This window comes from Hypanus sabinus, unplaced genomic scaffold (assembly GCF_030144855.1).
Source record: "Hypanus sabinus isolate sHypSab1 unplaced genomic scaffold, sHypSab1.hap1 scaffold_164, whole genome shotgun sequence".
NCBI classification, from domain to species: domain Eukaryota; kingdom Metazoa; phylum Chordata; class Chondrichthyes; order Myliobatiformes; family Dasyatidae; genus Hypanus; species Hypanus sabinus.
Window position 1 is genome coordinate 338,723 of NW_026779721.1, and position 15,067 is coordinate 353,789.

At 37.1% G+C, this 15,067-nt stretch overlaps 2 protein-coding genes and 1 pseudogene across 4 annotated transcripts in view; 1 reads left to right on the plus strand and 2 right to left on the minus strand.

Annotated features, from left to right (window-relative positions):
• Positions 1-15,067, plus strand: part of LOC132387222 (oocyte zinc finger protein XlCOF6.1-like) — a 123,783-nt gene that overhangs the window by 58,196 nt on the left and 50,520 nt on the right. The gene's annotated exons all lie outside the window — the stretch shown is intronic.
• The window catches only part of LOC132387218 (gastrula zinc finger protein XlCGF8.2DB-like), a 93,489-nt gene that overhangs the window by 15,911 nt on the left and 62,511 nt on the right, over positions 1-15,067 (minus strand). The gene's annotated exons all lie outside the window — the stretch shown is intronic.
• LOC132387208 (zinc finger protein 235-like) lies at positions 9,565-10,855 on the minus strand (annotated as a pseudogene).

Here is a 15,067-nt window from a genome sequence, read left to right on the forward strand (position 1 = left end):
TTTTAGCTTTAATATTTCTGAGAGGTATTGCCTCTGGGAATCAGGATGTAGTAAACATAATAGTTAGCAGATACTGATGGCCAGCTTTAGTCTTTGGCAAAGGGCCAGCACAATCCACTATAAACTTTGAAGAGGATTCACAGAATGCAGGTTTAGACTACAGTGGGGGCTCTGGGGTGACCTGATTAGGTTTACCCACAAGTTGACAAGTGTGACAGGTTCCGCGAAAGGTCACAACATCTGTCCTCAAATTAGGCGAGTGCCATTTTTTGATAATCCTGTTTAGTTTTATTCACTCCAAAATGTCGATGTAAGGGTATAGTGTGGGCCAAAGTTAAAATTTCAGTCCTATAAACCTTAGGAACTACAACTTGGTGAACAATTGCCCATTCCTCACTCGCTGGTATAGCAGGTGGCCTCCACTTCCTCATTAACACTCCATCCTTGACATAATACCCTACTGGCACTTTCTTCTTTTCTTTTTCAATCTTTTTATTAAATTTCATATATAAAAAAAAACAACACAAAATAATGAATAGATTACAGATTCAATAAACTTGAGATTACATTAGTAATAGGATAATAATATCCTATTAAAACATCCATCAACAAAAGGTACATAAATCAATCAAGTCTATATAAATATATATGAAAAACAAAAATAATCGTCGAAAAAAGAAAAAAAAAATTGAAATTATATATGAGAAAAAATATATAATGAAAAAAAATACTAAACTAAAACTAACATGGGCAATAATAGCACTTTATAAATATATAAAGGTGTCAAGAAAAGAACTCCAGAACTCCATACCTGAACAAGTATAAGTAGAGAAAAGGATCTGAAATAAGCCAAATTAATTCATATGAAAGTGTCGAATAAATGGTCCCCAGGTTTCTTCAAATTTAATTGAAGAATCAAAGATAGTGCTTCTGATTTTTTCCAAACTCAGATAAGAAATAGTTTGGGAGAACCACTGAAATGTAGTAGGAGGATTTACTTCTTTCCAGTTTTGTAATATAGACCTTCTGGCAATTAATGTTACAAAGGCAATCATTCGTCTGATTGAAGGGGAAAGCTGATTGCCATCTTCATTTGGTATACCGAAAATTGCAGTAATAAAATGGGGTTGTAAATCGATATTCCATACTGAGGAAATGACATCAAAAATGTCCTTCCAATAGTTATGTAAAGTGGGACATGTCCAAAACATGTGAGTCAATGAAGCCACTTCTAAGTGACATCTGTCACATTGAGGATTAATATGCGAATAAAATCGGGCAAGTTTATCTTTAGACATATAAGCTCTATGTACAATTTTAAATTGTATTAAAGCATGTTTAGCACAAATAGAGGAGGAATTAACCATTTGTAAAATTTTTTCCCATTTATCTGTTGATATATTACATCGAAGTTCTTTTTCCCATTCTTGTCTAATTCTATCCGATATTTCTGGCTGTATCTTCATAATCATGTTATAAATAAAAGCTACTAATCCCTTCTGACAAGGATTAAAAGTAAAAATCAAATCTGAAAAATCCGATGGAGTTGAATTAGGAAAAGATGGAAGAATTTTATGTAAGAAATTTCTAATTTGTAAGTATCTAAAAAAATTAGATTTAGGTAATTCAAATTTGTTGGATAGTTGATCAAAAGACATCAAAGTACCTTCAAAAAAAAGATCACGAAAACATTTTATACCTTTCCTTTTCCATATACTAAAAGCTTGATCTGTCAATGAAGGTTTGAAAAAAAAATTACATAAAATAGGGCTGTCCAGAGCAAAGTTTTTCAGATTAAAGAATTTGCGAAATTGAAACCAAATTCGTAGTGTATGTTTAACAACAGGGTTAGATATCTGTTTATTGAATTTGGCTAAATCAATAGGAAGAAAAGAACCAAGAACGGAAAATATAGAATATCCCTTAACCTCACTACATTCCAAATTTACCCACTGTGGGCACACAGGTGAATCCAAATCTAGTTTCCAGTACATTAGGTTACGAATATTATTCGCCCAATAATAAAATCTAAAGTTAGGTAAAGCTAGACCACCATCTTTTTTAGACTTTTGTAATTGCCTTTTGCTTAACCTAGGATTTTTATTTTGCCAAACAAATGAGGAAATCTTTGAATCAATATTATCAAAAAAAGATTTAGGAATAAAAATTGGTAAAGCTTGGAATAAATATAAAAATTTCGGTAAAATCATCATTTTAATAGCATTAATCCGACCAACTAATGATAAAAATAAGGGAGACCATCTAGTAGTAAGTTGCTGAATTTGATGAAGCATAGGTAAAAAATTCAGTCCAAATAAATCTTTATATTTCTTGGTGATTTTTATACCTAAATAGATAAAGTTATCAGTAACAACTTTAAATGGCATCTTATCACTCAATAAAGTTTGCGCGTTTAAAGGGGATAACTCACTCTTATCTAAGTTTAACTTATAACCAGAAAAACTACCAAATTGAGCCAACAAGGATAAAATAGCAGGAATAGACCTACTAGGATTAGAAATATATAACAACAAATCATCAGCATAAAGCGATAATTTGTATAACTTCTCATTACGGGTAATACCAAAAATATTAGGAGACTCACGAATAGCAATAGCTAAAGGTTCTAATGCAATATTAAATAATAAAGGACTTAAAGGACAACCTTGTCTCGTACCACGAGATAATTGAAAAAAAGAGGATCTATAATTATTTGTAAGAACAGAAGCAACAGGTTTATAATATATTAATTTAATCCATGATATAAAATTAGGACTAAAATTAAAGTTTCTCAATGCATTAAATAAATATGTCCATTCAACTCTATCAAAGGCTTTTTCAGCATCTAATGAGATAACACATTCTGGGGTTGTAGGTAATGAAGTATAAATTATGTTAATCAATTTTCTAATATTAAAAAAGGAATATCGATTCCTAATAAAACCAGTTTGGTCTTCTGAAATAATCTGTGGTAATACCTTTTCTAATCTAATGGCTAAAATTTTTGTAAGAATCTTAGAGTCTACATTTAATAATGATATAGGGCGATAAGATGCACATAAGGTAGGATCTTTATCTTTTTTAAGAATTAAAGAGATAGTAGCTTCATAAAACGATTGAGGTAATCTCTTCTTAACAAACGCATCATTAAAGATTTCACATAGCCAAGGAGAAAGCAATAAAGAAAAAGTTTTAAAAAATTCTACAATAAAACCATCAGGACCAGGAGCTTTCCCTGAATTCATTGATGAGATAGCCTCTCTTATTTCATCCATAGAAATAGGAGCATCAAGCAAGCTACAATCTTCATCTATCAGTTTAGAAATATTCAAATTATTAAAAAAATTATCCATCGTAAACCGGTCACCGTCAAATTCTGATTGATATAAAGATTTATAAAAATCTTGAAAAGTGTTATTGATTTCTTTATAATCAGTAGTTAAATTACCGTCTTGTTTACGAATTTTAATAATTTGTCGCTTAGTCGAAATAGCTTTTAATTGATTAGCTAACAATTTACCAGTTCGATCACTATGAATATAAAATTGAGCCCTAGTCTTAATTAATTGATTCTCAATTGAAGAAGATAATAATAAACTATGTTCCATTTGAAGCTCAACTCTCTTCTTATAAAGTTCTTTGGTAGGAGTAACGGAATAAATCTTATCAATTTCTTTAATTTTATCCACCAATAAAGCTATATCTGAATATCTTTGTTTTCTTTTACCAGCGGAATATGAAATAATTTGTCCACGAATAAAAGCCTTGAAAGAGTCCCAAAGTATTCCTTTATCAATCTCTTCATTATAGTTTGTTGAAAAAAATAAGTCAATTTGTTGTTTTATGAAGGTAATAAATTCTGGATCTTGAAGTAAAGTAGCATTAAGTCTCCAAGATCTAGTATTGATAGAAGAATCCGAAATCTTGATAGATAACTTCAAAGGCGCATGATCCGAAATAGCAATAGAATCGTATTTACAATCAATAACATCTGTTAATAAACGATGATCAATAAGAAAGTAATCAATTCTAGAATAACTATGATATACATGTGAAAAAAATGAAAATTCTTTACCTTTAGGGTTCAAAAACCGCCATATTTCAGTAATTCCAGAATCAACCATAAAAGAATTAATAAGTAAAGCTGATCTATTCGGAAGAGTTCGAATAGGTTTAGATCTATCCATCGAAGGATTCAAACAACAATTAAAGTCTCCACCCATAATCAACATATATTCATTCAAATTAGGAAGAGAAGTAAATAAACGTTTAAAAAATTCAGGACAATCAAGGTTTGGAGCATAAATATTAACTAAAACAACTTTCCGATTAAAAAGTGAACCAGTTATCAACAAAAATCTACCCTGTGGATCAGAAATAATTTCATAATGTGTAAACGAAATTGAGGCGTCTATAAAAATAGACACACCCCTAATTTTAGCGGTACAATTTGAGTGAAATTGTTGACCTTTCCAGAACCTAAAAAAACGTTGAATATCCTCCCTCCTAATGTGGGTCTCCTGTGCAAAAATAATATTAGCGTTCAATCTATGGAATACTTTAAATATTTTTTTACGTTTAATCGGATGATTTAAACCATTAGTATTCCACGAGATAAAGTTAATAGATTTATCCATCATACCAATATTAATTGTGTGTATCATAAAAGGTTAAAAAGACACATAACCCACAATTTAGGAAGAAGGAAAATTGATTCAGGAGCAACCGGAGATCCTGACACCTCAACAATATTAACAATTTAAAGTCAGCCCATAAACTAAAAGCAAAAAAATAAAAAGCAAAAGCATGAAAAAAGATCCCTCCCCCCTCCCCCCACCCTTTGAAAGAAAGCCAAGCGGCAGGCGCATAAACTAATACTAATATTACCCCCATTTCAAGATGGCAGCTCCATAAGAAAATTTTTTAAGAAAAAACTATATAACACCCCAATTAAAATATAGAGTTGCAAAAAAAAAATATATATATACATATATACCTACATATATATATATATATATATACACATACACATACACACCCATATCAGACAAATCAAAAAAAAAACTAAAATAGTAAAACCAGAAAGATCATTAATAAAAAAAATGCACATTAAAGTTTAAAAATGTGATACACCTTTAAAAAAGAAATTCCATATTCAGATACAAAGATGACGTTTCACAAGCCAAGACTTATGGGAAGAAGAAACGACATTTTGAGAAAGCCATATTACAAAATATGAATATAAATTCAGCAATCTAATAAGAAAATATAGTAAAAAAGTTATCAAAATAGAATTTTTTTTTTTAAAAAAAAGATTTAATAGACACTACAACATATTTAAAAAAAAAACTAAAGAAAAAGAATTCAAAACCTTTGTTCCATTTCTAAATACAGGCAAGCAAATAAACGCTTATAAAAAGTAAAGACTTATGGGAAGAAGAAACGACATTTTGAAAAAAAAATAATTCATTATTACAAAATACAAACGTATATAAAAAAAGGATATTATAAAAATTAAAACAGCATCTATAAGCAATAATAATAGTAGTAAAAAAAAAGACCCAGACCCATAGTTCAAAATAAGAAGTTATAACCCAACTTCCAGGGTTAAAACTTAAAATGAAATAACATCCTCTCTCCAAAAAAAAATCTTCAATGTAACTCATAGTTCAAGTTGCACTAGAGGATCGATATTCTTCAACAAATTTCTTCGCTTCTTCAGGAGTGATAAAAAAGTGTAGACTGTTGTCGGGCAGCACCATTCTAAGCTTCGCTGGATACATTAAAGCTTGTTTAAATCCAAACGAATGAATCTCTGCCATCACTGGTTTAAAAGCGATCCTGGCTTTCATTACTTCATACGAGTAGTCTTCAACTATTCGAAATGAATAATTTCTGTAGGAGATCATACCTTTTTTACGAGCTAATCGAATTAGAAGCTCTTTCTCACGAGGATAATGAAGGCGAACAATCACCGCTCGTGGTTTATCAGACACAGACGAAAGCCTCGCAACTCTATGAGCGCGGTCAATAACAGGTTCATTTTTCAAACCTTCACCACCGAAAATTTCCCACAGTAATTTAGAGAAAAATTCAGTTAAATCACCGGACTCAACTTTTTCGGGAATTCCGATGATGCGCAAATTCTGTCTGCGAGAACGATTTTCAAGATCAGTAATTTTAAACTTGTACTGATCTAAAGTTTTAGCAGTCGACTCTATCTTCTTCTCTAACACTTCAATTGTACGTGCTTTTTCACAAATTGATTGTTCAAGAGTCGTGATCTTATTTCCATGCTGTTGAACCTCTAACGCCTGCGACTGAAACTTAGTTTCAAGCGATTTAACAACTCCTTCAAGATCGGATATTTTCGAAGTAATCCTCCTTTCCAAACTTAACAGTTTACTGTCCAATTTACCTTCTAGTCTGCCTTCCAGAGCCGCAAATTTAGCATCCAGTTTATTGTCCAATTTACTTTCCATAGCCGCAAATTTAACATCCAGTTTAGTGTCCAAAAGACCAACAATTGCGTCGATGGATACAGGATCCTTAGCCGATTTCTTACTTGTAGCCATTTTAGGTTTGACAAGATTAGATCAACTATTATTTTAGGAAAAAAGGGTCAATCAAAGGTAGCAACTCATATGATTAAGTTCGAAAAGGTCTAATTAAAGGGTGATTATAGTTAAAAAAATAAAGAGCGCCTAAAAGGCAGATGCTTACGTCGCCATCTTGAAACTCCACCCCCCCTACTGGCACTTTCTTAATCTCATCATTTGAGAGAGCTGTTTCTTTTAAAGCTTCAATCTCAGGGTCTCAGATCTGTTCTGCTATAAACTCCTTCCTAGACAGGGATAAATCTTTCTCATCAGACCTACTACCTAAATCCTGTTGAAACAATGAAGGCAGAAAAGTTCCTGACAACTCATCATAACCGGAATCCCGATTTTGGCTATCATGGGTATCAGAATCATTCTGTACAGAACCGTCTGCGTCGGCAGACTTTTTAGCCATACTTCGAGTTACTGGGCAGGAAGGATAAATGTTAAAATCCATCAGTGGGTCGTCAGTGGCTGACTTAGTTGTCAACAGCACTGCAGGAACAACTTTACCATCTGCCAGGTCATTCCCTAACAGCAAAGTAACATCTCCCACCGGTAAACTGGAGCATAATCCGATCTCAACAGGTCCCGAAACCAACCCTGACAGTAAAGTTGCCTTGTGCAATGGCACAGAAATTATGCCGCCGCGAATGCCTTTAATAAGATTTACCTCAGCAGTGTCAGTCTCATCACCAAACTTTAGAATGCTGTCTAACGTACAGACAGACAGACATACTTTATTGATCCCAAGGGAAATTGGGTTTGGTTACAGCCACACCAACCAAGAATAGTGAAGAAATATAGCAATATAAAACCATAAATAATTAAATAATAATAAGTTAATTATGCAAGCGGAAATAAGTCCAGGACCAGCCTATTGGCTCTGGGTGTCTGACACTCCGAGGAGGAGTTGTAAAGTTTGATGGCCACAGGTAAGAATGACTTCTTATGACACTGTGTTACATCTCGGTAGAATGAGTCTCTGGCTGAATGTACTCCTGTGTCTAACCAGTACATTATGGAGTGGATGGGAGTCATTGTCCAAGATGGCATGCAACTTGGACAGCATCCTCTTTTCAGACACCACCGTCAGAGAGTCCAGTTCCACCCCCACAACATCACTGGCCTTACGAATGAGTTTGTTGATTCTGTTGGTGTCTGCTACTCTAGCCTGCTGCCCCAGTACACAACAGCAAATATTATAGCACTGGCCACCACAGCCTCCTAGAATGAGTGACTGAGAAGCCCCAGTAAATTGGACAGCATCCTCTTTTCAGAATTTTCACTGGTACCAATTCATTTACTAATACAATCCCATCTGACATCAAATGTTCGAACCCTTCTTAACTCAGGCAGACCTCTCAGACCTTAACTGAGCCTCAACAGAATGTTCAGAACCCTCTGGGTTTATAGAAGCTTCAACACAGGCATTTGGGACTGCCTCCTTTACCTTTTTATTCTTCAGGACAGAACAATTATCCATCACATAACCAGCTTTCCTACAACAGTAACAAGTAGGACCAGAATATTTCTCCTTCAACTGCTTCCCTTCATCCTTACTCTTATCACTAGTCCAAACTTTAATTTCTTGTTTGCACTGGTATTCTTTTGGAAGCTCTTATTCGGGGTAAACTTAACCTTATGAGTTAAAGCAAACTCATCTGCTAATCTAGCAGACTCCTGCAAAGTGGCGGCATCCTTTTCATCTAAATATCTCTTTATGTCATCAGGGACGCACCTTTCGAATTCTTCAATTAAAACCAACTCCTTCTATCGGTAAAATCATCATTTATATTTTTATACGTGCATCAGTGGTCAAAACACACAGACTTCTGAGAAGCAAATGCCAGATAAGTCTGATTCACAAATTTCGTTCAATTTCCAAATTTTTGCCTGTATGATTCTGGGACCAAATCGTAAGCTTTGAGCACAGACTGTTTCACTAGGACATAATCAGCTGCTTCATCAACTATCAAAGCAGAATAGGCCATGGCCTCCTCTACTGTCAAGATGAAGCCATACTCAGTTTGGAGGAACAACACCCTATCTACCGGCTGGGTAGCCTCCAACCTGATGGCATGAACACTGATTTCTCTAACTTCCGTTAACACCACTCCTCACCTTCTCACCCCATCCGTGATATATTTAGATTTTTTGTTCCCTCTTTCTCTAACCATCACTCTGCCTGTTCTCCAACTCCCTCTGGTGCTCCCCTCCCCCTTTCTTTCTCCCGAAGCCTCCCATCCCATGATGCTGTCCCTTCTCCAGTTTTGTATCCCTTTTGCCAATCAAATTTCCAGCTCTCAGCTTCACCCCACCCCCTCCGGTGTTCTATCTTTCACATTTCCCCCTCACCCTCCAACTTTCAAATCTCTTACTATCTTTCCTTTCAGTTAGTCCTGACGAAGGGACTCGGCCCGAAACGTCGAGAGTGCTTCTCTCTATAGATGCTGCCTGGCCTGCTGTGTTCCACCGGCATTTTGTGTGTTGCCCAAACTATTGAGCTCGGGGGAATCAAGGCTTAGAATCTTGAGATGGTAAAGTAGGAAACTTCAGTTCATCCACAGAATAGGTGATGAGAGAGATATTTGTAATCCAGGGTAAATATTGAGAGAATGCAATTATGTCAAATTCCTCAGGTTCCACGGTGGTAAAATGAGAGAACAGTTGCTGAAGATTTTATCTGTCGTTATTCCAAAATCTCACATACTAATTATCACCCAAAGTGACTTGTCACAAGGGGTATCATCTTCAAGTGAATTACCACACCACACCCAGGCAAGGGTTAACACATCAGCAGTCTTCACAGGATCCCCAAATCAGATCCACTCCTATGGATTCAACAAGGTGACCACCACACTTTCGATGTACGGTGAATCGATGATTAGCCCACCCTTGTGGGCATAGGAAAGTTCCAAACTGTGACCCTTGGCCATTAGTTCCCTGGTCTCGATTCTTCCATTTTACCTCCTTCATCTCCGTCTGACTCTGGGTGTCTGTGTCCTTGGTTAAAACTAAACAAGCTGCAAGTCAGACTGAATAGCCTCTCTTAAAATAGCCTACAGCAAACGAAACCTAGGGATTCATAACAACGGCCACTCCCCATTGTGAACTGACTGGTGTGCCAGTAGTTGGGATGACTGAGTGAATGCTATCCCACATTCTGAGCAGGTGAACAGCTTCTCCTCGGTGTGAACCCGCTGATGTCTCTGTAGGCTGGATAAATAAATGAATCCCTTCCCACAGTCTAAGCAGGTGAACGGCTTCTCCCCAGTGTGAACTCGCTGGTGTCTCTGTAGGGTGGATGATTGAGTGAATCTCTTCCCACACTCTGAGCACGGGAACGGTTTCTCCCCAGTGTGAACTCGCTGGTGACTCTGTAGGGTGGATAACTGAGTGAATCTCTTCCCACATACTGAGCAGGTGAATGGCTTCTCCCCAGTGAGAACTTGCTGATGTCTCTGTAGGCTGGATAAATAAATGAATCCCTTCCCACAGTCTAAGCAGGTGAACGGCTTCTCCCCAGTGTGAACTCGCTGGTGACTCTGTAGGGTGGACGACTGAGTGAATCCCTTCCCACAGACAGAGCAGCTGAACGGCTTCTCCCCAGTGTGAATTTGCAGATGTCTCTGTAGGCTGGATAAATGAGTGACTCTCTTCCTACAGACTAAGCAGATGAACGGCCTCTCCCCAGTGTGAACTCGCTGGTGATTCTGTAGGGTGGATGACTGAGTGAATCTCTCCCCACACACTGAGCAGGTGAACGGCTTCTCCCCAGTGTGAATTTGCTGGTGTCTCTGTAGGGTGGATGAATCAGTGAATCTTTTCCCACAGACTGAGCAGGTGAATGGCTTCTCCCCAGTGTGAACTCGCTGGTGTCTCTGTAGGGTGGATGACTGAGTGAATCTCTTCCCACACTCTGAGCACGGGAACGGTTTCTCCCCTGTGTGAACTCACTGGTGACTCTGTAGGGTGGATAACTGAGTGAATCTCTTCTCACAGACTGAGCAGGTGAATGGCCTCTCCCCAGTGTGAACTCGCTGATGTACCAGTAGGGTGGACGACTCAGTGAATCCCTTCCCACATTCTGAGCAGGTGAATGGCTTCTCCCCAGTGTGAACTCGCTGATGTTTCCATAGGGTGGAAGAGTGAGTGAATCTCTTCTCACAGACTGAGCAGGTGTACGGCCGCTCCCCTGTGTGAACTCGCTGGTGAGCCATTAGGTCAGATGACTGAGTGAATCCTTTCCCAGAAGTTCAACAGATGACAGGTGGAAAAACCAAATGAATCCTTTCTCACACACGCAGAACAGATGAATGGCCTTGGCCAATGTGAACTTGTTGATGTACCTTCAATTGTGATAACTGAGTGAATCCACTCCCACTGTCTGAGCAGGTGAACGGCCTTTCTCCTGTGCAAAATGACGGTTGGTCAAATGAGGAATGGTCGATTCAATCCCTTGCTCCACTTCTTAAATATCGGGACAGAGACAACAAAACGGGCGTGTCGTGTTTGAGCTGCCTGCAGACAAATTCCTTCTCATTTTTAACCTGTAAAACGATTTACAAAATCCATCAATGGGTTTAGGACAACATTACAGATGAGATTATTTGTTTAATTTGTATCACACTGTTACAGTGAGGTTCTACCCAAGTTGGACGGAGAAATCGTCTCCTGACTGCGCACAGAGTGCTGGTGTCTGGAATGACCATCAATTCCCTGATGCTCTTCCTGTCTCTATAAGAATGGGGCATTTCTGCCATCTCCAATCTGTGACCTGGTTCAGTCTGACTCTCTCCATTGGTATTATTCCCTGTTCCTGCTGAGCAGCATGGGTGCCTGACCCCACAGTAACTGAAACAGTCTCACACAAACAGTCTTTCTTGACATGCAGCTGGGATCTTCTTTTATGTATTATTAACTTAAAGTGCCACAATTTTAAAGCCATATAAAAAATTCCTGCTGAAATGAATGGTTGGTCTACACAGCTGTTAAAAGATCTTAGAGTGATTTTTTTGTAATATTTCAGGTTCTTGTAGAAAGGTACAACACAGAAACAGGCCCTTTGGGCCATCTAGTTTGTGCTAAACTATTTAAATTGCCCACTCCCATACCCCTACCATCCAGGTACCTACACAAATACCCCAGAGGGTTGTCCCTCTCCTTTACTCTCTGTGCACCCATGACTTGTGTTGCCACCCACAGCTCCAATCTGCTATTTAAATTTACCGACAGCACTACATTCATTGGCCTAATCTCACATAATAACTTAAAATCGATCAAATGCCTCCTGACCAGGCTCGGTTCAAACAAACTTTTCACCCTTCTTCAGGAGATCAGTCGGAGGAAGAGCGATAGCAGCAGTTTTTACAGAACTTACGATAATATCCATCCATTCCCAGAAACCTTCTAACAGCCTTCTTAGCAGTCAGAATAGGAACTTGTGAAATTGCCTGGAGTTTTGCCTGAACAGGAGCCAACTTGCCTTGACCTACAACATAGCCAAGACAGGTCACAGTGGCATGGCCATATTCACTCTTAGCCAAGTTAACCATAAGACTGGCCTGGGAAAGCCTGTCAAACAGCTTCTCCACTGCACAGATATGCTCTTCCCAAGTGTCACTCCCTGTGACTAAGTCATCAATATAGGCATCTGTGTGTTCTAACTCTCCAATTAGTTGAAGCACTGAGTTCAAAAGTCGGGAAGTTGTGTTGCGGCTGTTACGAGCCTGCGGTCGTACTGTGACTGTTTCTTTAAGAGCGCCGGCGTGAGGAGGCGGGACTATGACGTCAGTCACAGGCTGACAGCGCTGACTGTGGACTGAACGATAAGAGAGAGAGAGAGAGAGAGAGAGAGAGAGAGAGAGAGAGAGAGAGAGAGAGACACGCTGATCGCTTCAGTTAGTCGCAGCTGAGGGTTGAAAGTCTCCTCGGCCCACAAGAGTGGTTTGATCATCGGTACACGGAACCACAACGAATGTGTGTGGCTGTCACTTCGTATAATCCATAGGAGTGGATTTTGGAATATCTTGTGTTAACCCTTGCCTGGGGATGATGCATAGAAACCCCTGGAGGACGGTATTCCTGTGACAGGTCACTTTCGCTGATAACTCGTATGTGGACGGATTCAAAGGATAAGAACTTCGTCGTCGGTTATTTTGATGTAACGGCCTTTTCTCTACGTTTCACCCTGGATTACAAATATTTCTCTCCCGTCATTTATTCCGGGATTACTGAACTTTCCTACTTTACCATCTCAAGACTCTGAGCTTTGTTCCCTCAGGCTCGATAGTCTGGGAATTATATTTACACATATATACAGATAACACTGTTAACTGTCCTTTATTTCATTAAGTTACTATATTGTAATTAGATGCTAATAGAGAGAATGGTTTTAACATCAAAACCAGACTCCAGTATGAACTCTATTGCTGCTGGTTCGTTTCTAAAACGTTTCAGTTCGTAACACAGTTTTATAAAACTAGTTAGTCTGGAGTGTTTCATACAGTTCTGGCCGCCCCCATTCTCGGAAGGATGTCGGGGCTTTGGAGAGGGCGCAGAAGAGGTTTACCAGGACGCTTTTGTAAATGGTTCTTTTACCGGTATCTCTAACTTGTTGATTGATTCCAGACAAGACTTCTTTGATAAAATAAAAAGAGCTTGGGAGGATGACCTAAACTGTCAGATTTCTGATGATAGATGGAATAGAATTCTTAAACGGGTTAATAAATCATCTTTCTGTGCTCGTCATTCTCTTCTACAAGTTAGAGTGGTTCATAGAGCTTACGATTCTGAACAGAAGCTCTCCAGTTTTTACCCGAATGTTTCTCCACTTTGCAATAAATGCAACTCTGCTGATGCCTCTTTAATTCATATGTTTTGGTTTTGCCCTACAATTGAAAAGATTTGGCGGGAAGTATTCCATACCTTTTCACAACTTTTTAGGGTCCAATTTGACCCAAATCCCCTTACTGACTTGGTTGGTATAGCTATCATTTTAACTAAAAAAATTTTCGATCAAATTGACTCTCTTATTTCTTCCTTTATTTGGAATAAGAAGAGACCAAGAATTAATAAGTATAATTTACAAAAAATCTAAAATAGATGGTGGACTTGCTCTTCCTAATTTAAGACTGTATTATTGGGCTGTGAATATTAGACAATTATGTTTTTGGTTATATTGGCTTAATAAGAAACAAAAACCATTATGGGTTGATTTGGAATTAAAAGCTGTTAAACAATTTCAGTTAACTTCAATATTAGGAGCTCCATTAGCTTTATAGCTCACTAAAATTCCAAATTTAAATCTTTACCCGGTTCTTAAACTATTCCAACGGATTTGGGTTCAGTTACGTAATTTTTTAAATTTGAAACAATTCAGTTGTCTAGATTTTTATATCGAAACTTTTCATTTAAACCTTCAACAACTGACCCTATTTTTCTCCTATGGAACAATAAAGGGATCCATTCTTTTACAGATTCATTTTGTGATGGTCGATTGATGACCTTTGAAGATTTAATTAACAAATTTTCTCTCGCTCATACATATTTTTTGGAATATGTTCAGTTTCGACATTTTTGACAACAATGCTTACTTAAGTTTCCATATTTACAATAATCTGATTTGTTAGATACCATTTTGAAATTGAATCCCTTAGAGAAAGTTTCCATTGGCAGAATGTATAACTTATTTTTGTTACAAAAAGAGAACATATCACTAAAGATTAAACAAGATTGGGAGAGAGAACTTACTATGACCTTTGTTAATGAAGATTGGCTTCGAGTTTTGAAAAACGGAAATTCTTCTTCTATATGTGCCAACCATTGTTTAATTCAATTTAAAACTGTTCACTGTTGTTATTTAACAAAGGAGAGACTACCTAAAATATTTCGTAGTATAGACAAATGCTGTGATAGATGTAAAACTGAAGTAGCTACTTTGTCACATAATTTCCGGCATGTTCATCATTAAAATCGTTTTGGAAATCTTTATTTCCAACAAGTTCTGAAGCTCTGAAAATGAATTTACAACCTAATAGATTGACTGTTCTATTTGGTATAGTTCCACATCATATTCAGGGTATTTCATCTTCAGATCTAGTTGTAATTGCATTTGTTACACTATTGACAAGAAGGGCCATTTTATTAAAATACAAAGATACTTCTTCCCTTGCATTAATTGATTGGTTTTCTCAAGGAATCTTATGTCTTAGTTTGAAAAAAATTAGGAGAACTTTTGATCCTCGATTCGATTTTGAGAGAAGATGGGGTTCTTTGCCAAATATTATCATTTAATTTGAATTATGCTATGTGGTTTCCTTCCAATTTTATTTTTTTATAAATATGAAATGGCGGTTGGTGATTGTGTTTTCTTTCTGACAGTTATTTAGTTTATAATATTTTCGCTTAGTAATTCATTTGTTAGTATTTTCTAGTTAGAATTAGAAGTGTTTAAAGTATATTCA